At 54.2% G+C, this 21366-nt stretch overlaps 9 non-coding genes across 9 annotated transcripts; all 9 read left to right on the plus strand.

Annotated features, from left to right (window-relative positions):
• The first annotated feature begins 153 nt into the window (after positions 1-153).
• LOC130847716 (small nucleolar RNA SNORD115) lies at positions 154-234 on the plus strand. Its single transcript, XR_009052459.1, has one exon. It is a non-coding gene; the product is annotated as a small nucleolar RNA SNORD115 (small nucleolar RNA).
• A 2506-nt stretch (positions 235-2740) lies between these two features.
• On the plus strand, positions 2741-2821 carry LOC130847717 (small nucleolar RNA SNORD115). Its single transcript, XR_009052460.1, has one exon. It is a non-coding gene; the product is annotated as a small nucleolar RNA SNORD115 (small nucleolar RNA).
• A 2506-nt stretch (positions 2822-5327) lies between these two features.
• LOC130847718 (small nucleolar RNA SNORD115) lies at positions 5328-5408 on the plus strand. The gene has a single exon (XR_009052461.1). It is a non-coding gene; the product is annotated as a small nucleolar RNA SNORD115 (small nucleolar RNA).
• Positions 5409-7914: 2506 nt separating this feature from the next.
• LOC130847719 (small nucleolar RNA SNORD115) lies at positions 7915-7995 on the plus strand. Its single transcript, XR_009052462.1, has one exon. It is a non-coding gene; the product is annotated as a small nucleolar RNA SNORD115 (small nucleolar RNA).
• Positions 7996-10501: 2506 nt separating this feature from the next.
• On the plus strand, positions 10502-10582 carry LOC130847720 (small nucleolar RNA SNORD115). The gene has a single exon (XR_009052463.1). It is a non-coding gene; the product is annotated as a small nucleolar RNA SNORD115 (small nucleolar RNA).
• Positions 10583-13088: 2506 nt separating this feature from the next.
• On the plus strand, positions 13089-13169 carry LOC130847722 (small nucleolar RNA SNORD115). Its single transcript, XR_009052465.1, has one exon. It is a non-coding gene; the product is annotated as a small nucleolar RNA SNORD115 (small nucleolar RNA).
• Positions 13170-15672: 2503 nt separating this feature from the next.
• Positions 15673-15753, plus strand: LOC130846900 (small nucleolar RNA SNORD115). The gene has a single exon (XR_009051695.1). It is a non-coding gene; the product is annotated as a small nucleolar RNA SNORD115 (small nucleolar RNA).
• A 2503-nt stretch (positions 15754-18256) lies between these two features.
• Positions 18257-18337, plus strand: LOC130847723 (small nucleolar RNA SNORD115). The gene has a single exon (XR_009052466.1). It is a non-coding gene; the product is annotated as a small nucleolar RNA SNORD115 (small nucleolar RNA).
• A 2506-nt stretch (positions 18338-20843) lies between these two features.
• Positions 20844-20924, plus strand: LOC130846896 (small nucleolar RNA SNORD115). Its single transcript, XR_009051691.1, has one exon. It is a non-coding gene; the product is annotated as a small nucleolar RNA SNORD115 (small nucleolar RNA).
• Positions 20925-21366: the final 442 nt, after the last annotated feature.

Below are 21366 nucleotides of genomic sequence, written 5' to 3' on the forward strand. Positions count from 1 at the left end.
GCCTATGTTCCCTAGGGCAATCACCATGAGCCTTGGCCCAGCACGTGGATTCGACAGAATGGCACATCCCTTCAGGCATCCTTCTTTCCAGGAAGCATCTGAGGTAAGCCTTCACATGTGGCAGGGCGCAGGTGAGTGAGGAGGGCCTCAGTTGGGTCGATGATGAGAACTCATATGGTCCTGAAGAGAGCTGATGACCAAAAAATCATGCTCAATAGGATTACGCTGAGGCCTAACAGAGGGATCCAGGGGCAGGATGGCCTGCAGTTTTGGTCCATTGCAGAGCCCTGGGTGTGGGTGTGTGTGTGGGTTTGGGTGTGGGTGTTGGAGCAGCCTCTCGCTCGAGGAAATCCCTTGAGACTCCTCCCAGTGTAGATGGCTTCCACATATCCAAGATGTGTTGCCACCTTTGGTTTTCTATCCTGCTCCATAGTGCCAGGGCCCACATGTTCTGAAGCCATGGGTGGAGTCTTTCCTTAAGCCTTTCTGCTTTGAATTTTGTGTTTCAGGCCAAGCCTTGGAATGGACTCACCACAGCCAGAATGTTCCGCAGTGAGTGGCTCTTTTGGTTGCTACTGATAGGCCCCAGAGAATTTTGAACTATGGGCTGGCCGCCCTCACAGCAGGCAGTACAGGGTAGTCTTTTGGCAACCTCCTGCCTACCAAGGAGGAATGTCTGCTGCTGCCCCAAATTTATGGGCTCACATCTGGTGCACTCACATGCCTTCATTAGAGCTGTATTCTAGTCAGAGAGCACATCGAGGCAGTGTTTTCTTCCTTGGCCCCAGGTGGAACATCTCTAGAGACCTCTGTGCACCTAGCGCCAGAGTATGATCACCAACTGAGGGAATGGTCCCTTGTGGTGTGTGCTTTATGGCTTCCCAAAACCTGTCAGTAGGGAAGGCTCATGCCCCCTGCCTAGAGATGGTGAGAGGCAGGCAGGAGCCCATCCTCAGGTGCTTGGAGGCAGGATGCTGCTGGTTATTTCAAGGGCTGGAAGCCATGCCGTGGTCTTCAATGGGGTTGTGCCAGGACTCTGTGAGGGATCATGGTGCTTTGTTGGAGCCACTTGATCCGAATGGGGCCTCTGATGGGGTCTGCATGCATACACAGGACCATAGCTTCTCCTGGGTTGGTCGTCCTCTCCGGAAGCCACTGGTTTGTCAGAGAGCCCCCTCCAGAGGAGAAAAGGCTTCTGGGTGTCCATTCCCCCATGAAGGCTTTGCAGAGCCCTTGGGCATCCCGTTATCATGTCCATCGTGAGGCCCTGTTGACCTGAATGGGAGGGGTGGTCCCGGGATGTGGGCTGAGGAGGGCGTAGCTGCATGGCTGTTGTTTGGTGGCCTTGCACGGGCCACAGTAGGGAATGCTGCCACAGAAGAAATTGGCCCTGTTTGGGAATCTCTGTGGTCCCCAAGGAGGAATGCTTGACATGGCTCCCCATCCACCAGATCGGAATGCGGGCCTTGAAATTCAACTCGATTGACCTGAAGTGTAGTAAGACTGACCATGGAGGCACCATTTCATGACGTGTTGCCCTGGGGAGCAACCACGCAGATCTCTGTGCATGTCGAGGCAGAGCACGAGGATGGACTGAGCTTATGGTCAGTTGTGGGGTGTGCTTGAGTGACTTCCAAGAAGTGTTGGTTGGGAGGATGTGGGGCCAGGCCTGGAGGTGGTGAGAGGCAACAAGGACCCTTCATCAGGGACTTGGCAGCTAGATGCTCTTGGCTCTTGTGAGAGCTGAAGGGCTGGTCCCTTGCTGGAATGGGGTTTCCCAGGTCTCTGTGAGGGATCATGGGCCCTCAGATAGGCCAGTTTACTCAGACAGGCCCTTTCATGGGTTCTGCATACAGATACAGGCCTGTGGCATCTCTTGGGCTGGCCTTCCTCTACGGGAGCCACTGCCTACCAAGAGAGCTCCCTCCAGCTCCTGTGAATGTCCACTGTGTGGGACATAAAGGCCTCATTGTCTGGATGTTGTGCACATGGACAAGCCGAGTGTGACATCGGCCAGCACACGCTTGCCCACACCAGGGTCGGGCCCAGAGGAATGTCTCCATTCCCCCCAGAAACACCCCCAGTGTTTTCCCCACCAAGCAGACCTGGTGCCAGGCCTTGTGCTGCCTGGAGGATCCATGAGGCTAGTCCTTCCCTGGGGAGACATATACGTACTGGTTATTTCATCTGCCCCTGACACAGTATTAAGGTACATAAGATGGCATTGATCCACCTGTCCACTCATGCCTTCATCTTTGTAAGTATGGATGGATGGAGGGAGTGAGCCAAGGACGAGGGTCAAAGGGGAGGGAGCTAGAGCATTCTGGAGGAAGGGAGGCAGGAAGGAAGCTATGTAGGGAGCTGTTTGTATGCGTTTCAGCTATGTGTTCCTGTCTCTGCGTGGAGGTACATTTGGGCCCTATGTTCCTGGGTGTATTGCTGCAGGTATTTCTTGTAGCATCATTCGATGCATGAGCGTGTGGCACACACGTGCCCCAATGCATCTAGCATGGAGTTGGAGTTCTCACAGCTGTCCTTCTCACCTCTTGGCAGCCATCGTCCCCAGAGAAATGAAGATCTGTGTTTGGCCTATGTTCCCTAGGGCAATCACCATGAGCCTTGGCCCAGCACGTGGATTCGACAGAATGGCACATCCCTTCAGGCATCCTTCTTTCCAGGAAGCATCTGAGGTAAGCCTTCACATGTGGCAGGGCGCAGGTGAGTGAGGAGGGCCTCAGTTGGGTCGATGATGAGAACTCATATGGTCCTGAAGAGAGCTGATGACCAAAAAATCATGCTCAATAGGATTACGCTGAGGCCTAACAGAGGGATCCAGGGGCAGGATGGCCTGCATTTTTGGTCCATTGCAGAGCCCTGGGTGTGGGTGTGTGTGTGGGTTTGGGTGTGGGTGTTGGAGCAGCCTCTCGCTCGAGGAAATCCCTTGAGACTCCTCCCAGTGTAGATGGCTTCCACATATCCAAGATGTGTTGCCACCTTTGGTTTTCTATCCTGCTCCATAGTGCCAGGGCCCACATGTTCTGAAGCCATGGGTGGAGTCTTTCCTTAAGCCTTTCTGCTTTGAATTTTGTGTTTCAGGCCAAGCCTTGGAATGGACTCACCACAGCCAGAATGTTCCGCAGTGAGTGGCTCTTTTGGTTGCTACTGATAGGCCCCAGAGAATTTTGAACTATGGGCTGGCCGCCCTCACAGCAGGCAGTACAGGGTAGTCTTTTGGCAACCTCCTGCCTACCAAGGAGGAATGTCTGCTGCTGCCCCAAATTTATGGGCTCACATCTGGTGCACTCACATGCCTTCATTAGAGCTGTATTCTAGTCAGAGAGCACATTGAGGCAGTGTTTTCTTCCTTGGCCCCAGGTGGAACATCTCTAGAGACCTCTGTGCACCTAGCGCCAGAGTATGATCACCAACTGAGGGAATGGTCCCTTGTGGTGTGTGCTTTATGGCTTCCCAAAACCTGTCAGTAGGGAAGGCTCATGCCCCCTGCCTAGAGATGGTGAGAGGCAGGCAGGAGCCCATCCTCAGGTGCTTGGAGGCAGGATGCTGCTGGTTATTTCAAGGGCTGGAAGCCATGCCGTGGTCTTCAATGGGGTTGTGCCAGGACTCTGTGAGGGATCATGGTGCTTTGTTGGAGCCACTTGATCCGAATGGGGCCTCTGATGGGGTCTGCATGCATACACAGGACCATAGCTTCTCCTGGGTTGGTCGTCCTCTCCGGAAGCCACTGGTTTGTCAGAGAGCCCCCTCCAGAGGAGAAAAGGCTTCTGGGTGTCCATTCCCCCATGAAGGCTTTGCAGAGCCCTTGGGCATCCCGTTATCATGTCCATCGTGAGGCCCTGTTGACCTGAATGGGAGGGGTGGTCCCGGGATGTGGGCTGAGGAGGGCGTAGCTGCATGGCTGTTGTTTGGTGGCCTTGCACGGGCCACAGTAGGGAATGCTGCCACAGAAGAAATTGGCCCTGTTTGGGAATCTCTGTGGTCCCCAAGGAGGAATGCTTGACATGGCTCCCCATCCACCAGATCGGAATGCGGGCCTTGAAATTCAACTCGATTGACCTGAAGTGTAGTAAGACTGACCATGGAGGCACCATTTCATGACGTGTTGCCCTGGGGAGCAACCACGCAGATCTCTGTGCATGTCGAGGCAGAGCACGAGGATGGACTGAGCTTATGGTCAGTTGTGGGGTGTGCTTGAGTGACTTCCAAGAAGTGTTGGTTGGGAGGATGTGGGGCCAGGCCTGGAGGTGGTGAGAGGCAACAAGGACCCTTCATCAGGGACTTGGCAGCTAGATGCTCTTGGCTCTTGTGAGAGCTGAAGGGCTGGTCCCTTGCTGGAATGGGGTTTCCCAGGTCTCTGTGAGGGATCATGGGCCCTCAGATAGGCCAGTTTTCTCAGACAGGCCCTTTCATGGGTTCTGCATACAGATACAGGCCTGTGGCATCTCTTGGGCTGGCCTTCCTCTACGGGAGCCACTGCCTACCAAGAGAGCTCCCTCCAGCTCCTGTGAATGTCCACTGTGTGGGACATAAAGGCCTCATTGTCTGGGTGTTGTGCACATGGACAAGCCGAGTGTGACATCGGCCAGCACACGCTTGCCCACACCAGGGTCGGGCCCAGAGGAATGTCTCCATTCCCCCCAGAAACACCCCCAGTGTTTTCCCCACCAAGCAGACCTGGTGCCAGGCCTTGTGCTGCCTGGAGGATCCATGAGGCTAGTCCTTCCCTGGGGAGACATATACGTACTGGTTATTTCATCTGCCCCTGACACAGTATTAAGGTACATAAGATGGCATTGATCCACCTGTCCACTCATGCCTTCATCTTTGTAAGTATGGATGGATGGAGGGAGTGAGCCAAGGACGAGGGTCAAAGGGGAGGGAGCTAGAGCATTCTGGAGGAAGGGAGGCAGGAAGGAAGCTCTGTAGGGAGCTGTTTGTATGCGTTTCAGCTATGTGTTCCTGTCTCTGCGTGGAGGTACATTTGGGCCCTATGTTCCTGGATGTATTGCTGCAGGTATTTCTTGTAGCATCATTCGATGCATGAGCGTGTGGCACACACGTGCCCCAATGCATCTAGCATGGAGTTGGAGTTCTCACAGCTGTCCTTCTCACCTCTTGGCAGCCATCGTCCCCAGAGAAATGAAGATCTGTGTTTGGCCTATGTTCCCTAGGGCAATCACCATGAGCCTTGGCCCAGCACGTGGATTCGACAGAATGGCACATCCCTTCAGGCATCCTTCTTTCCAGGAAGCATCTGAGGTAAGCCTTCACATGTGGCAGGGCGCAGGTGAGTGAGGAGGGCCTCAGTTGGGTCGATGATGAGAACTCATATGGTCCTGAAGAGAGCTGATGACCAAAAAATCATGCTCAATAGGATTACGCTGAGGCCTAACAGAGGGATCCAGGGGCAGGATGGCCTGCATTTTTGGTCCATTGCAGAGCCCTGGGTGTGGGTGTGTGTGTGGGTTTGGGTGTGGGTGTTGGAGCAGCCTCTCGCTCGAGGAAATCCCTTGAGACTCCTCCCAGTGTAGATGGCTTCCACATATCCAAGATGTGTTGCCACCTTTGGTTTTCTATCCTGCTCCATAGTGCCAGGGCCCACATGTTCTGAAGCCATGGGTGGAGTCTTTCCTTAAGCCTTTCTGCTTTGAATTTTGTGTTTCAGGCCAAGCCTTGGAATGGACTCACCACAGCCAGAATGTTCCGCAGTGAGTGGCTCTTTTGGTTGCTACTGATAGGCCCCAGAGAATTTTGAACTATGGGCTGGCTGCCCTCACAGCAGGCAGTACAGGGTAGTCTTTTGGCAACCTCCTGCCTACCAAGGAGGAATGTCTGCTGCTGCCCCAAATTTATGGGCTCACATCTGGTGCACTCACATGCCTTCATTAGAGCTGTATTCTAGTCAGAGAGCACATCGAGGCAGTGTTTTCTTCCTTGGCCCCAGGCAGAACATCTCTAGAGACCTCTGTGCACCTAGCGCCAGAGTATGATCACCAACTGAGGGAATGGTCCCTTGTGGTGTGTGCTTTATGGCTTCCCAAAACCTGTCAGTAGGGAAGGCTCATGCCCCCTGCCTAGAGATGGTGAGAGGCAGGCAGGAGCCCATCCTCAGGTGCTTGGAGGCAGGATGCTGCTGGTTATTTCAAGGGCTGGAAGCCATGCCGTGGTCTTCAATGGGGTTGTGCCAGGACTCTGTGAGGGATCATGGTGCTTTGTTGGAGCCACTTGATCCGAATGGGGCCTCTGATGGGGTCTGCATGCATACACAGGACCATAGCTTCTCCTGGGTTGGTCGTCCTCTCCGGAAGCCACTGGTTTGTCAGAGAGCCCCCTCCAGAGGAGAAAAGGCTTCTGGGTGTCCATTCCCCCATGAAGGCTTTGCAGAGCCCTTGGGCATCCCGTTATCATGTCCATCGTGAGGCCCTGTTGACCTGAAGGGGAGGGGTGGTCCCGGGATGTGGGCTGAGGAGGGCGTAGCTGCATGGCTGTTGTTTGGTGGCCTTGCACGGGCCACAGTAGGGAATGCTGCCACAGAAGAAATTGGCCCTGTTTGGGAATCTCTGTGGTCCCCAAGGAGGAATGCTTGACATGGCTCCCCATCCACCAGATCGGAATGCAGGCCTTGAAATTCAACTCGATTGACCTGAAGTGTAGTAAGAATGACCATGGAGGCACCATTTCATGACGTGTTGCCCTGGGGAGCAACCACGCAGATCTCTGTGCATGTCGAGGCAGAGCACGAGGATGGACTGAGCTTATGGTCAGTTGTGGGGTGTGCTTGAGTGACTTCCAAGAAGTGTTGGTTGGGAGGATGTGGGGCCAGGCCTGGAGGTGGTGAGAGGCAACAAGGACCCTGCATCAGGGACTTGGCAGCTAGATGCTCTTGGCTCTTGTGAGAGCTGAAGGGCTGGTCCCTTGCTGGAATGGGGTTTCCCAGGTCTCTGTGAGGGATCATGGGCCCTCAGATAGGCCAGTTTTCTCAGACAGGCCCTTTCATGGGTTCTGCATACAGATACAGGCCTGTGGCATCTCTTGGGCTGGCCTTCCTCTACGGGAGCCACTGCCTACCAAGAGAGCTCCCTCCAGCTCCTGTGAATGTCCACTGTGTGGGACATAAAGGCCTCATTGTCTGGGTGTTGTGCACATGGACAAGCCGAGTGTGACATCGGCCAGCACACGCTTGCCCACACCAGGGTCGGGCCCAGAGGAATGTCTCCATTCCCCCCAGAAACACCCCCAGTGTTTTCCCCACCAAGCAGACCTGGTGCCAGGCCTTGTGCTGCCTGGAGGATCCATGAGGCTAGTCCTTCCCTGGGGAGACATATACGTACTGGTTATTTCATCTGCCCCTGACACAGTATTAAGGTACATAAGATGGCATTGATCCACCTGTCCACTCATGCCTTCATCTTTGTAAGTATGGATGGATGGAGGGAGTGAGCCAAGGACGAGGGTCAAAGGGGAGGGAGCTAGAGCATTCTGGAGGAAGGGAGGCAGGAAGGAAGCTATGTAGGGAGCTGTTTGTATGCGTTTCAGCTATGTGTTCCTGTCTCTGCGTGGAGGTACATTTGGGCCCTATGTTCCTGGATGTATTGCTGCAGGTATTTCTTGTAGCATCATTCGATGCATGAGCGTGTGGCACACACGTGCCCCAATGCATCTAGCATGGAGTTGGAGTTCTCACAGCTGTCCTTCTCACCTCTTGGCAGCCATCGTCCCCAGAGAAATGAAGATCTGTGTTTGGCCTATGTTCCCTAGGGCAATCACCATGAGCCTTGGCCCAGCACGTGGATTCGACAGAATGGCACATCCCTTCAGGCATCCTTCTTTCCAGGAAGCATCTGAGGTAAGCCTTCACATGTGGCAGGGCGCAGGTGAGTGAGGAGGGCCTCAGTTGGGTCGATGATGAGAACTCATATGGTCCTGAAGAGAGCTGATGACCAAAAAATCATGCTCAATAGGATTACGCTGAGGCCTAACAGAGGGATCCAGGGGCAGGATGGCCTGCATTTTTGGTCCATTGCAGAGCCCTGGGTGTGGGTGTGGTTGTGGGTTTGGGTGTGGGTGTTGGAGCAGCCTCTCGCTCGAGGAAATCCCTTGAGACTCCTCCCAGTGTAGATGGCTTCCACATATCCAAGATGTGTTGCCACCTTTGGTTTTCTATCCTGCTCCATAGTGCCAGGGCCCACATGTTCTGAAGCCATGGGTGGAGTCTTTCCTTAAGCCTTTCTGCTTTGAATTTTGTGTTTCAGGCCAAGCCTTGGAATGGACTCACCACAGCCAGAATGTTCCGCAGTGAGTGGCTCTTTTGGTTGCTACTGATAGGCCCCAGAGAATTTTGAACTATGGGCTGGCTGCCCTCACAGCAGGCAGTACAGGGTAGTCTTTTGGCAACCTCCTGCCTACCAAGGAGGAATGTCTGCTGCTGCCCCAAATTTATGGGCTCACATCTGGTGCACTCACATGCCTTCATTAGAGCTGTATTCTAGTCAGAGAGCACATCGAGGCAGTGTTTTCTTCCTTGGCCCCAGGCAGAACATCTCTAGAGACCTCTGTGCACCTAGCGCCAGAGTATGATCACCAACTGAGGGAATGGTCCCTTGTGGTGTGTGCTTTATGGCTTCCCAAAACCTGTCAGTAGGGAAGGCTCATGCCCCCTGCCTAGAGATGGTGAGAGGCAGGCAGGAGCCCATCCTCAGGTGCTTGGAGGCAGGATGCTGCTGGTTATTTCAAGGGCTGGAAGCCATGCCGTGGTCTTCAATGGGGTTGTGCCAGGACTCTGTGAGGGATCATGGTGCTTTGTTGGAGCCACTTGATCCGAATGGGGCCTCTGATGGGGTCTGCATGCATACACAGGACCATAGCTTCTCCTGGGTTGGTCGTCCTCTCCGGAAGCCACTGGTTTGTCAGAGAGCCCCCTCCAGAGGAGAAAAGGCTTCTGGGTGTCCATTCCCCCATGAAGGCTTTGCAGAGCCCTTGGGCATCCCGTTATCATGTCCATCGTGAGGCCCTGTTGACCTGAATGGGAGGGGTGGTCCCGGGATGTGGGCTGAGGAGGGCGTAGCTGCATGGCTGTTGTTTGGTGGCCTTGCACGGGCCACAGTAGGGAATGCTGCCACAGAAGAAATTGGCCCTGTTTGGGAATCTCTGTGGTCCCCAAGGAGGAATGCTTGACATGGCTCCCCATCCACCAGATCGGAATGCGGGCCTTGAAATTCAACTCGATTGACCTGAAGTGTAGTAAGACTGACCATGGAGGCACCATTTCATGACGTGTTGCCCTGGGGAGCAACCACGCAGATCTCTGTGCATGTCGAGGCAGAGCACGAGGATGGACTGAGCTTATGGTCAGTTGTGGGGTGTGCTTGAGTGACTTCCAAGAAGTGTTGGTTGGGAGGATGTGGGGCCAGGCCTGGAGGTGGTGAGAGGCAACAAGGACCCTGCATCAGGGACTTGGCAGCTAGATGCTCTTGGCTCTTGTGAGAGCTGAAGGGCTGGTCCCTTGCTGGAATGGGGTTTTTCAGGTCTCTGTGAGGGATCATGGGCCCTCAGATAGGCCAGTTTTCTCAGACAGGCCCTTTCATGGGTTCTGCATACAGATACAGGCCTGTGGCATCTCTTGGGCTGGCCTTCCTCTACGGGAGCCACTGCCTACCAAGAGAGCTCCCTCCAGCTCCTGTGAATGTCCACTGTGTGGGACATAAAGGCCTCATTGTCTGGGTGTTGTGCACATGGACAAGCCGAGTGTGACATCGGCCAGCACACGCTTGCCCACACCAGGGTCGGGCCCAGAGGAATGTCTCCATTCCCCCCAGAAACACCCCCAGTGTTTTCCCCACCAAGCAGACCTGGTGCCAGGCCTTGTGCTGCCTGGAGGATCCATGAGGCTAGTCCTTCCCTGGGGAGACATATACGTACTGGTTATTTCATCTGCCCCTGACACAGTATTAAGGTACATAAGATGGCATTGATCCACCTGTCCACTCATGCCTTCATCTTTGTAAGTATGGATGGATGGAGGGAGTGAGCCAAGGACGAGGGTCAAAGGGGAGGGAGCTAGAGCATTCTGGAGGAAGGGAGGCAGGAAGGAAGCTATGTAGGGAGCTGTTTGTATGCGTTTCAGCTATGTGTTCCTGTCTCTGCGTGGAGGTACATTTGGGCCCTATGTTCCTGGATGTATTGCTGCAGGTATTTCTTGTAGCATCATTCGATGCATGAGCGTGTGGCACACACGTGCCCCAATGCATCTAGCATGGAGTTGGAGTTCTCACAGCTGTCCTTCTCACCTCTTGGCAGCCATCGTCCCCAGAGAAATGAAGATCTGTGTTTGGCCTATGTTCCCTAGGGCAATCACCATGAGCCTTGGCCCAGCACGTGGATTCGACAGAATGGCACATCCCTTCAGGCATCCTTCTTTCCAGGAAGCATCTGAGGTAAGCCTTCACATGTGGCAGGGCGCAGGTGAGTGAGGAGGGCCTCAGTTGGGTCGATGATGAGAACTCATATGGTCCTGAAGAGAGCTGATGACCAAAAAATCATGCTCAATAGGATTACGCTGAGGCCTAACAGAGGGATCCAGGGGCAGGATGGCCTGCATTTTTGGTCCATTGCAGAGCCCTGGGTGTGGGTGTGTGTGTGGGTTTGGGTGTGGGTGTTGGAGCAGCCTCTCGCTCGAGGAAATCCCTTGAGACTCCTCCCAGTGTAGATGGCTTCCACATATCCAAGATGTGTTGCCACCTTTGGTTTTCTATCCTGCTCCATAGTGCCAGGGCCCACATGTTCTGAAGCCATGGGTGGAGTCTTTCCTTAAGCCTTTCTGCTTTGAATTTTGTGTTTCAGGCCAAGCCTTGGAATGGACTCACCACAGCCAGAATGTTCCGCAGTGAGTGGCTCTTTTGGTTGCTACTGATAGGCCCCAGAGAATTTTGAACTATGGGCTGGCCGCCCTCACAGCAGGCAGTACAGGGTAGTCTTTTGGCAACCTCCTGCCTACCAAGGAGGAATGTCTGCTGCTGCCCCAAATTTATGGGCTCACATCTGGTGCACTCACATGCCTTCATTAGAGCTGTATTCTAGTCAGAGAGCACATCGAGGCAGTGTTTTCTTCCTTGGCCCCAGGCGGAACATCTCTAGAGACCTCTGTGCACCTAGCGCCAGAGTATGATCACCAACTGAGGGAATGGTCCCTTGTGGTGTGTGCTTTATGGCTTCCCAAAACCTGTCAGTAGGGAAGGCTCATGCCCCCTGCCTAGAGATGGTGAGAGGCAGGCAGGAGCCCATCCTCAGGTGCTTGGAGGCAGGATGCTGCTGGTTATTTCAAGGGCTGGAAGCCATGCCGTGGTCTTCAATGGGGTTGTGCCAGGACTCTGTGAGGGATCATGGTGCTTTGTTGGAGCCACTTGATCCGAATGGGGCCTCTGATGGGGTCTGCATGCATACACAGGACCATAGCTTCTCCTGGGTTGGTCGTCCTCTCCGGAAGCCACTGGTTTGTCAGAGAGCCCCCTCCAGAGGAGAAAAGGCTTCTGGGTGTCCATTCCCCCATGAAGGCTTTGCAGAGCCCTTGGGCATCCCGTTATCATGTCCATCGTGAGGCCCTGTTGACCTGAAGGGGAGGGGTGGTCCCGGGATGTGGGCTGAGGAGGGCGTAGCTGCATGGCTGTTGTTTGGTGGCCTTGCACGGGCCACAGTAGGGAATGCTGCCACAGAAGAAATTGGCCCTGTTTGGGAATCTCTGTGGTCCCCAAGGAGGAATGCTTGACATGGCTCCCCATCCACCAGATCGGAATGCGGGCCTTGAAATTCAACTCGATTGACCTGAAGTGTAGTAAGACTGACCATGGAGGCACCATTTCATGACGTGTTGCCCTGGGGAGCAACCACGCAGATCTCTGTGCATGTCGAGGCAGAGCACGAGGATGGACTGAGCTTATGGTCAGTTGTGGGGTGTGCTTGAGTGACTTCCAAGAAGTGTTGGTTGGGAGGATGTGGGGCCAGGCCTGGAGGTGGTGAGAGGCAACAAGGACCCTTCATCAGGGACTTGGCAGCTAGATGCTCTTGGCTCTTGTGAGAGCTGAAGGGCTGGTCCCTTGCTGGAATGGGGTTTCCCAGGTCTCTGGGAGGGATCATGGGCCCTCAGATAGGCCAGTTTACTCAGACAGGCCCTTTCATGGGTTCTGCATACAGATACAGGCCTGTGGCATCTCTTGGGCTGGCCTTCCTCTACGGGAGTCACTGCCTACCAAGAGAGCTCCCTCCAGCTCCTGTGAATGTCCACTGTGTGGGACATAAAGGCCTCATTGTCTGGGTGTTGTGCACATGGACAAGCCGAGTGTGACATCGGCCAGCACACGCTTGCCCACACCAGGGTCGGGCCCAGAGGAATGTCTCCATTCCCCCCAGAAACACCCCCAGTGTTTTCCCCGCCAAGCAGACCTGGTGCCAGGCCTTGTGCTGCCTGGAGGATCCATGAGGCTAGTCCTTCCCTGGGGAGACATATACGTACTGGTTATTTCATCTGCCCCTGACACAGTATTAAGGTACATAAGATGGCATTGATCCACCTGTCCACTCATGCCTTCATCTTTGTAAGTATGGATGGATGGAGGGAGTGAGCCAAGGACGAGGGTCAAAGGGGAGGGAGCTAGAGCATTCTGGAGGAAGGGAGGCAGGAAGGAAGCTATGTAGGGAGCTGTTTGTATGCGTTTCAGCTATGTGTTCCTGTCTCTGCGTGGAGGTACATTTGGGCCCTATGTTCCTGGATGTATTGCTGCAGGTATTTCTTGTAGCATCATTCGATGCATGAGTGTGTGGCACACACGTGCCCCAATGCATCTAGCATGGAGTTGGAGTTCTCACAGCTGTCCTTCTCACCTCTTGGCAGCCATCGTCCCCAGAGAAATGAAGATCTGTGTTTGGCCTATGTTCCCTAGGGCAATCACCATGAGCCTTGGCCCAGCACGTGGATTCGACAGAATGGCACATCCCTTCAGGCATCCTTCTTTCCAGGAAGCATCTGAGGTAAGCCTTCACATGTGGCAGGGCGCAGGTGAGTGAGGAGGGCCTCAGTTGGGTCGATGATGAGAACTCATATGGTCCTGAAGAGAGCTGATGACCAAAAAATCATGCTCAATAGGATTACGCTGAGGCCTAACAGAGGGATCCAGGGGCAGGATGGCCTGCATTTTTGGTCCATTGCAGAGCCCTGGGTGTGGGTGTGTGTGTGGGTTTGGGTGTGGGTGTTGGAGCAGCCTCTCACTCGAGGAAATCCCTTGAGACTCCTCCCAGTGTAGATGGCTTCCACATATCCAAGATGTGTTGCCACCTTTGGTTTTCTATCCTGCTCCATAGTGCCAGGGCCCACATGTTCTGAAGCCATGGGTGGAGTCTTTCCTTAAGCCTTTCTGCTTTGAATTTTGTGTTTCAGGCCAAGCCTTGGAATGGACTCACCACAGCCAGAATGTTCCGCAGTGAGTGGCTCTTTTGGTTGCTACTGATAGGCCCCAGAGAATTTTGAACTATGGGCTGGCCGCCCTCACAGCAGGCAGTACAGGGTAGTCTTTTGGCAACCTCCTGCCTACCAAGGAGGAATGTCTGCTGCTGCCCCAAATTTATGGGCTCACATCTGGTGCACTCACATGCCTTCATTAGAGCTGTATTCTAGTCAGAGAGCACATCGAGGCAGTGTTTTCTTCCTTGGCCCCAGGCGGAACATCTCTAGAGACCTCTGTGCACCTAGCGCCAGAGTATGATCACCAACTGAGGGAATGGTCCCTTGTGGTGTGTGCTTTATGGCTTCCCAAAACCTGTCAGTAGGGAAGGCTCATGCCCCCTGCCTAGAGATGGTGAGAGGCAGGCAGGAGCCCATCCTCAGGTGCTTGGAGGCAGGATGTTGCTGGTTATTTCAAGGGCTGGAAGCCATGCCGTGGTCTTCAATGGGGTTGTGCCAGGACTCTGTGAGGGATCATGGTGCTTTGTTGGAGCCACTTGATCCGAATGGGGCCTCTGATGGGGTCTGCATGCATACACAGGACCATAGCTTCTCCTGGGTTGGTCGTCCTCTCCGGAAGCCACTGGTTTGTCAGAGAGCCCCCTCCAGAGGAGAAAAGGCTTCTGGGTGTCCATTCCCCCATGAAGGCTTTGCAGAGCCCTTGGGCATCCCGTTATCATGTCCATCGTGAGGCCCTGTTGACCTGAAGGGGAGGGGTGGTCCCGGGATGTGGGCTGAGGAGGGCGTAGCTGCATGGCTGTTGTTTGGTGGCCTTGCACGGGCCACAGTAGGGAATGCTGCCACAGAAGAAACTGGCCCTGTTTGGGAATCTCTGTGGTCCCCAAGGAGGAATGCTTGACATGGCTCCCCATCCACCAGATCGGAATGCGGGCCTTGAAATTCAACTCGATTGACCTGAAGTGTAGTAAGACTGACCATGGAGGCACCATTTCATGACGTGTTGCCCTGGGGAGCAACCACGCAGATCTCTGTGCATGTTGAGGCAGAGCACGAGGATGGACTGAGCTTATGGTCAGTTGTGGGGTGTGCTTGAGTGACTTCCAAGTGTTGGTTGGGAGGATGTGGGGCCAGGCCTGGAGGTGGTGAGAGGCAACAAGGACCCTTCATCAGGGACTTGGCAGCTAGATGCTCTTGGCTCTTGTGAGAGCTGAAGGGCTGGTCCCTTGCTGGAATGGGGTTTCCCAGGTCTCTGGGAGGGATCATGGGCCCTCAGATAGGCCAGTTTACTCAGACAGGCCCTTTCATGGGTTCTGCATACAGATACAGGCCTGTGGCATCTCTTGGGCTGGCCTTCCTCTACGGGAGTCACTGCCTACCAAGAGAGCTCCCTCCAGCTCCTGTGAATGTCCACTGTGTGGGACATAAAGGCCTCATTGTCTGGGTGTTGTGCACATGGACAAGCCGAGTGTGACATCGGCCAGCACACGCTTGCCCACACCAGGGTCGGGCCCAGAGGAATGTCTCCATTCCCCCCAGAAACACCCCCAGTGTTTTCCCCACCAAGCAGACCTGGTGCCAGGCCTTGTGCTGCCTGGAGGATCCATGAGGCTAGTCCTTCCCTGGGGAGACATATACGTACTGGTTATTTCATCTGCCCCTGACACAGTATTAAGGTACATAAGATGGCATTGATCCACCTGTCCACTCATGCCTTCATCTTTGTAAGTATGGATGGATGGAGGGAGTGAGCCAAGGACGAGGGTCAAAGGGGAGGGAGCTAGAGCATTCTGGAGGAAGGGAGGCAGGAAGGAAGCTATGTAGGGAGCTGTTTGTATGTGTTTCAGCTATGTGTTCCTGTCTCTGCGTGGAGGTACATTTGGGCCCTATGTTCCTGGATGTATTGCTGCAGGTATTTCTTGTAGCATCATTCGATGCATGAGCGTGTGGCACACACGTGCCCCAATGCATCTAGCATGGAGTTGGAGTTCTCACAGCTGTCCTTCTCACCTCTTGGCAGCCATCGTCCCCAGAGAAATGAAGATCTGTGTTTGGCCTATGTTCCCTAGGGCAATCACCATGAGCCTTGGCCCAGCACGTGGATTCGACAGAATGGCACATCCCTTCAGGCATCCTTCTTTCCAGGAAGCATCTGAGGTAAGCCTTCACATGTGGCAGGGCGCAGGTGAGTGAGGAGGGCCTCAGTTGGGTCGATGATGAGAACTCATATGGTCCTGAAGAGAGCTGATGACCAAAAAATCATGCTCAATAGGATTACGCTGAAGCCTAACAGAGGGATCCAGGGGCAGGATGGCCTGCATTTTTGGTCCATTGCAGAGCCCTGGGTGTGGGTGTGTGTGTGGGTTTGGGTGTGGGTGTTGGAGCAGCCTCTCACTCGAGGAAATCCCTTGAGACTCCTCCCAGTGTAGATGGCTTCCACATATCCAAGATGTGTTGCCACCTTTGGTTTTCTATCCTGCTCCATAGTGCCAGGGCCCACATGTTCTGAAGCCATGGGTGGAGTCTTTCCTTAAGCCTTTCTGCTTTGAATTTTGTGTTTCAGGCCAAGCCTTGGAATGGACTCACCACAGCCAGAATGTTCCGCAGTGAGTGGCTCTTTTGGTTGCTACTGATAGGCCCCAGAGAATTTTGAACTATGGGCTGGCCGCCCTCACAGCAGGCAGTACAGGGTAGTCTTTTGGCAACCTCCTGCCTACCAAGGAGGAATGTCTGCTGCTGCCCCAAATTTATGGGCTCACATCTGGTGCACTCACATGCCTTCATTAGAGCTGTATTCTAGTCAGAGAGCACATCGAGGCAGTGTTTTCTTCCTTGGCCCCAGGCGGAACATCTCTAGAGACCTCTGTGCACCTAGCGCCAGAGTATGATCACCAACTGAGGGAATGGTCCCTTGTGGTGTGTGCTTTATGGCTTCCCAAAACCTGTCAGTAGGGAAGGCTCATGCCCCCTGCCTAGAGATGGTGAGAGGCAGGCAGGAGCCCATCCTCAGGTGCTTGGAGGCAGGATGTTGCTGGTTATTTCAAGGGCTGGAAGCCATGCCGTGGTCTTCAATGGGGTTGTGCCAGGACTCTGTGAGGGATCATGGTGCTTTGTTGGAGCCACTTGATCCGAATGGGGCCTCTGATGGGGTCTGCATGCATACACAGGACCATAGCTTCTCCTGGGTTGGTCGTCCTCTCCGGAAGCCACTGGTTTGTCAGAGAGCCCCCTCCAGAGGAGAAAAGGCTTCTGGGTGTCCATTCCCCCATGAAGGCTTTGCAGAGCCCTTGGGCATCCCGTTATCATGTCCATCGTGAGGCCCTGTTGACCTGAAGGGGAGGGGTGGTCCCGGGATGTGGGCTGAGGAGGGCGTAGCTGCATGGCTGTTGTTTGGTGGCCTTGCACGGGCCACAGTAGGGAATGCTGCCACAGAAGAAATTGGCCCTGTTTGGGAATCTCTGTGGTCCCCAAGGAGGAATGCTTGACATGGCTCCCCATCCACCAGATCGGAATGCGGGCCTTGAAATTCAACTCGATTGACCTGAAGTGTAGTAAGACTGACCATGGAGGCACCATTTCATGACGTGTTGCCCTGGGGAGCAACCACGCAGATCTCTGTGCATGTTGAGGCAGAGCACGAGGATGGACTGAGCTTATGGTCAGTTGTGGGGTGTGCTTGAGTGACTTCCAAGTGTTGGTTGGGAGGATGTGGGGCCAGGCCTGGAGGTGGTGAGAGGCAACAAGGACCCTTGATCAGGGACTTGGCAGCTAGATGCTCTTGGCTCTTGTGAGAGCTGAAGGGCTGGTCCCTTGCTGGAATGGGGTTTCCCAGGTCTCTGTGAGGGATCATGGGCCCTCAGATAGGCCAGTTTACTCAGACAGGCCCTTTCATGGGTTCTGCATACAGATACAGGCCTGTGGCATCTCTTGGGCTGGCCTTCCTCTACGGGAGCCACTGCCTACCAAGAGAGCTCCCTCCAGCTCCTGTGAATGTCCACTGTGTGGGACATAAAGGCCTCATTGTCTGGGTGTTGTGCACATGGACAAGCCGAGTGTGACATCGGCCAGCACACGCTTGCCCACACCAGGGTCGGGCCCAGAGGAATGTCTCCATTCCCCCCAGAAACACCCCCAGTGTTTTCCCCACCAAGCAGACCTGGTGCCAGGCCTTGTGCTGCCTGGAGGATCCATGAGGCTAGTCCTTCCCTGGGGAGACATATACGTACTGGTTATTTCATCTGCCCCTGACACAGTATTAAGGTACATAAGATGGCATTGATCCACCTGTCCACTCATGCCTTCATCTTTGTAAGTATGGATGGATGGAGGGAGTGAGCCAAGGACGAGGGTCAAAGGGGAGGGAGCTAGAGCATTCTGGAGGAAGGGAGGCAGGAAGGAAGCTATGTAGGGAGCTGTTTGTATGCGTTTCAGCTATGTGTTCCTGTCTCTGCGTGGAGGTACATTTGGGCCCTATGTTCCTGGATGTATTGCTGTAGGTATTTCTTGTAGCATCATTCGATGCATGAGCGTGTGGCACACACGTGCCCCAATGCATCTAGCATGGAGTTGGAGTTCTCACAGCTGTCCTTCTCACCTCTTGGCAGCCATCGTCCCCAGAGAAATGAAGATCTGTGTTTGGCCTATGTTCCCTAGGGCAATCACCATGAGCCTTGGCCCAGCACGTGGATTCGACAGAATGGCACATCCCTTCAGGCATCCTTCTTTCCAGGAAGCATCTGAGGTAAGCCTTCACATGTGGCAGGGCGCAGGTGAGTGAGGAGGGCCTCAGTTGGGTCGATGATGAGAACTCATATGGTCCTGAAGAGAGCTGATGACCAAAAAATCATGCTCAATAGGATTACGCTGAGGCCTAACAGAGGGATCCAGGGGCAGGATGGCCTGCATTTTTGGTCCATTGCAGAGCCCTGGGTGTGGGTGTGTGTGTGGGTTTGGGTGTGGGTGTTGGAGCAGCCTCTCGCTCGAGGAAATCCCTTGAGACTCCTCCCAGTGTAGATGGCTTCCACATATCCAAGATGTGTTGCCACCTTTGGTTTTCTATCCTGCTCCATAGTGCCAGGGCCCACATGTTCTGAAGCCATGGGTGGAGTCTTTCCTTAAGCCTTTCTGCTTTGAATTTTGTGTTTCAGGCCAAGCCTTGGAATGGACTCACCACAGCCAGAATGTTCCGCAGTGAGTGGCTCTTTTGGTTGCTACTGATAGGCCCCAGAGAATTTTGAACTATGGGCTGGCCGCCCTCACAGCAGGCAGTACAGGGTAGTCTTTTGGCAACCTCCTGCCTACCAAGGAGGAATGTCTGCTGCTGCCCCAAATTTATGGGCTCACATCTGGTGCACTCACATGCCTTCATTAGAGCTGTATTCTAGTCAGAGAGCACATCGAGGCAGTGTTTTCTTCCTTGGCCCCAGGCGGAACATCTCTAGAGACCTCTGTGCACCTAGCGCCAGAGTATGATCACCAACTGAGGGAATGGTCCCTTGTGGTGTGTGCTTTATGGCTTCCCAAAACCTGTCAGTAGGGAAGGCTCATGCCCCCTGCCTAGAGATGGTGAGAGGCAGGCAGGAGCCCATCCTCAGGTGCTTGGAGGCAGGATGCTGCTGGTTATTTCAAGGGCTGGAAGCCATGCCGTGGTCTTCAATGGGGTTGTGCCAGGACTCTGTGAGGGATCATGGTGCTTTGTTGGAGCCACTTGATCCGAATGGGGCCTCTGATGGGGTCTGCATGCATACACAGGACCATAGCTTCTCCTGGGTTGGTCGTCCTCTCCGGAAGCCACTGGTTTGTCAGAGAGCCCCCTCCAGAGGAGAAAAGGCTTCTGGGTGTCCATTCCCCCATGAAGGCTTTGCAGAGCCCTTGGGCATCCCGTTATCATGTCCATCGTGAGGCCCTGTTGACCTGAAGGGGAGGGGTGGTCCCGGGATGTGGGCTGAGGAGGGCGTAGCTGCATGGCTGTTGTTTGGTGGCCTTGCACGGGCCACAGTAGGGAATGCTGCCACAGAAGAAATTGGCCCTGTTTGGGAATCTCTGTGGTCCCCAAGGAGGAATGCTTGACATGGCTCCCCATCCACCAGATCGGAATGCAGGCCTTGAAATTCAACTCGATTGACCTGAAGTGTAGTAAGACTGACCATGGAGGCACCATTTCATGACGTGTTGCCCTGGGGAGCAACCACGCAGATCTCTGTGCATGTCGAGGCAGAGCACGAGGATGGACTGAGCTTATGGTCAGTTGTGGGGTGTGCTTGAGTGACTTCCAAGAAGTGTTGGTTGGGAGGATGTGGGGCCAGGCCTGGAGGTGGGGAGAGGCAACAAGGACCCTTGATCAGGGACTTGGCAGCTAGATGCTCTTGGCTCTTGTGAGAGCTGAGGGGCTGGTCCCTTGCTGGAATGGGGTTTCCCAGGTCTCTGTGAGGGATCATGGGCCCTCAGATAGGCCAGTTTACTCAGACAGGCCCTTTCATGGGTTCTGCATACAGATACAGGCCTGTGGCATCTCTTGGGCTGGCCTTCCTCTACGGGAGCCACTGCCTACCAAGAGAGCTCCCTCCAGCTCCTGTGAATGTCCACTGTGTGGGACATAAAGGCCTCATTGTCTGGGTGTTGTGCACATGGACAAGCCGAGTGTGACATCGGCCAGCACACGCTTGCCCACACCAGGGTCGGGCCCAGAGGAATGTCTCCATTCCCCCCAGAAACACCCCCAGTGTTTTCCCCACCAAGCAGACCTGGTGCCAGGCCTTGTGCTGCCTGGAGGATCCATGAGGCTAGTCCTTCCCTGGGGAGACATATACGTACTGGTTATTTCATCTGCCCCTGACACAGTATTAAGGTACATAAGATGGCATTGATCCACCTGTCCACTCATGCCTTCATCTTTGTAAGTATGGATGGATGGAGGGAGTGAGCCAAGGACGAGGGTCAAAGGGGAGGGAGCTAGAGCATTCTGGAGGAAGGGAGGCAGGAAGGAAGCTATGTAGGGAGCTGTTTGTATGCGTTTCAGCTATGTGTTCCTGTCTCTGCGTGGAGGTACATTTGGGCCCTATGTTCCTGGATGTATTGCTGCAGGTATTTCTTGTAGCATCATTCGATGCATGAGCGTGTGGCACACACGTGCCCCAATGCATCTAGCATGGAGTTGGAGTTCTCACAGCTGTCCTTCTCACCTCTTGGCAGCCATCGTCCCCAGAGAAATGAAGATCTGTGTTTGGCCTATGTTCCCTAGGGCAATCACCATGAGCCTTGGCCCAGCACGTGGATTCGACAGAATGGCACATCCCTTCAGGCATCCTTCTTTCCAGGAAGCATCTGAGGTAAGCCTTCACATGTGGCAGGGCGCAGGTGAGTGAGGAGGGCCTCAGTTGGGTCGATGATGAGAACTCATATGGTCCTGAAGAGAGCTGATGACCAAAAAATCATGCTCAATAGGATTATGCTGAGGCCTAACAGAGGGATCCAGGGGCAGGATGGCCTGCATTGTTGGTCCATTGCAGAGCCCTGGGTGTGGGTGTGTGTGTGGGTTTGGGTGTGGGTGTTGGAGCAGCCTCTCGCTCGAGGAAATCCCTTGAGACTCCTCCCAGTGTAGATGGCTTCCACATATCCAAGATGTGTTGCCACCTTTGGTTTTCTATCCTGCTCCATAGTGCCAGGGCCCACATGTTCTGAAGCCATGGGTGGAGTCTTTCCTTAAGCCTTTCTGCTTTGAATTTTGTGTTTCAGGCCAAGCCTTGGAATGGACTCACCACAGCCAGAATGTTCCGCAGTGAGTGGCTCTTTTGGTTGCTACTGATAGGCCCCAGAGAATTTTGAACTATGGGCTGGCCGCCCTCACAGCAGGCAGTACAGGGTAGTCTTTTGGCAACCTCCTGCCTACCAAGGAGGAATGT

Source organism: Hippopotamus amphibius, chromosome 2 (assembly GCF_030028045.1).
Source record: "Hippopotamus amphibius kiboko isolate mHipAmp2 chromosome 2, mHipAmp2.hap2, whole genome shotgun sequence".
In the NCBI taxonomy this organism is placed as follows: domain Eukaryota; kingdom Metazoa; phylum Chordata; class Mammalia; order Artiodactyla; family Hippopotamidae; genus Hippopotamus; species Hippopotamus amphibius.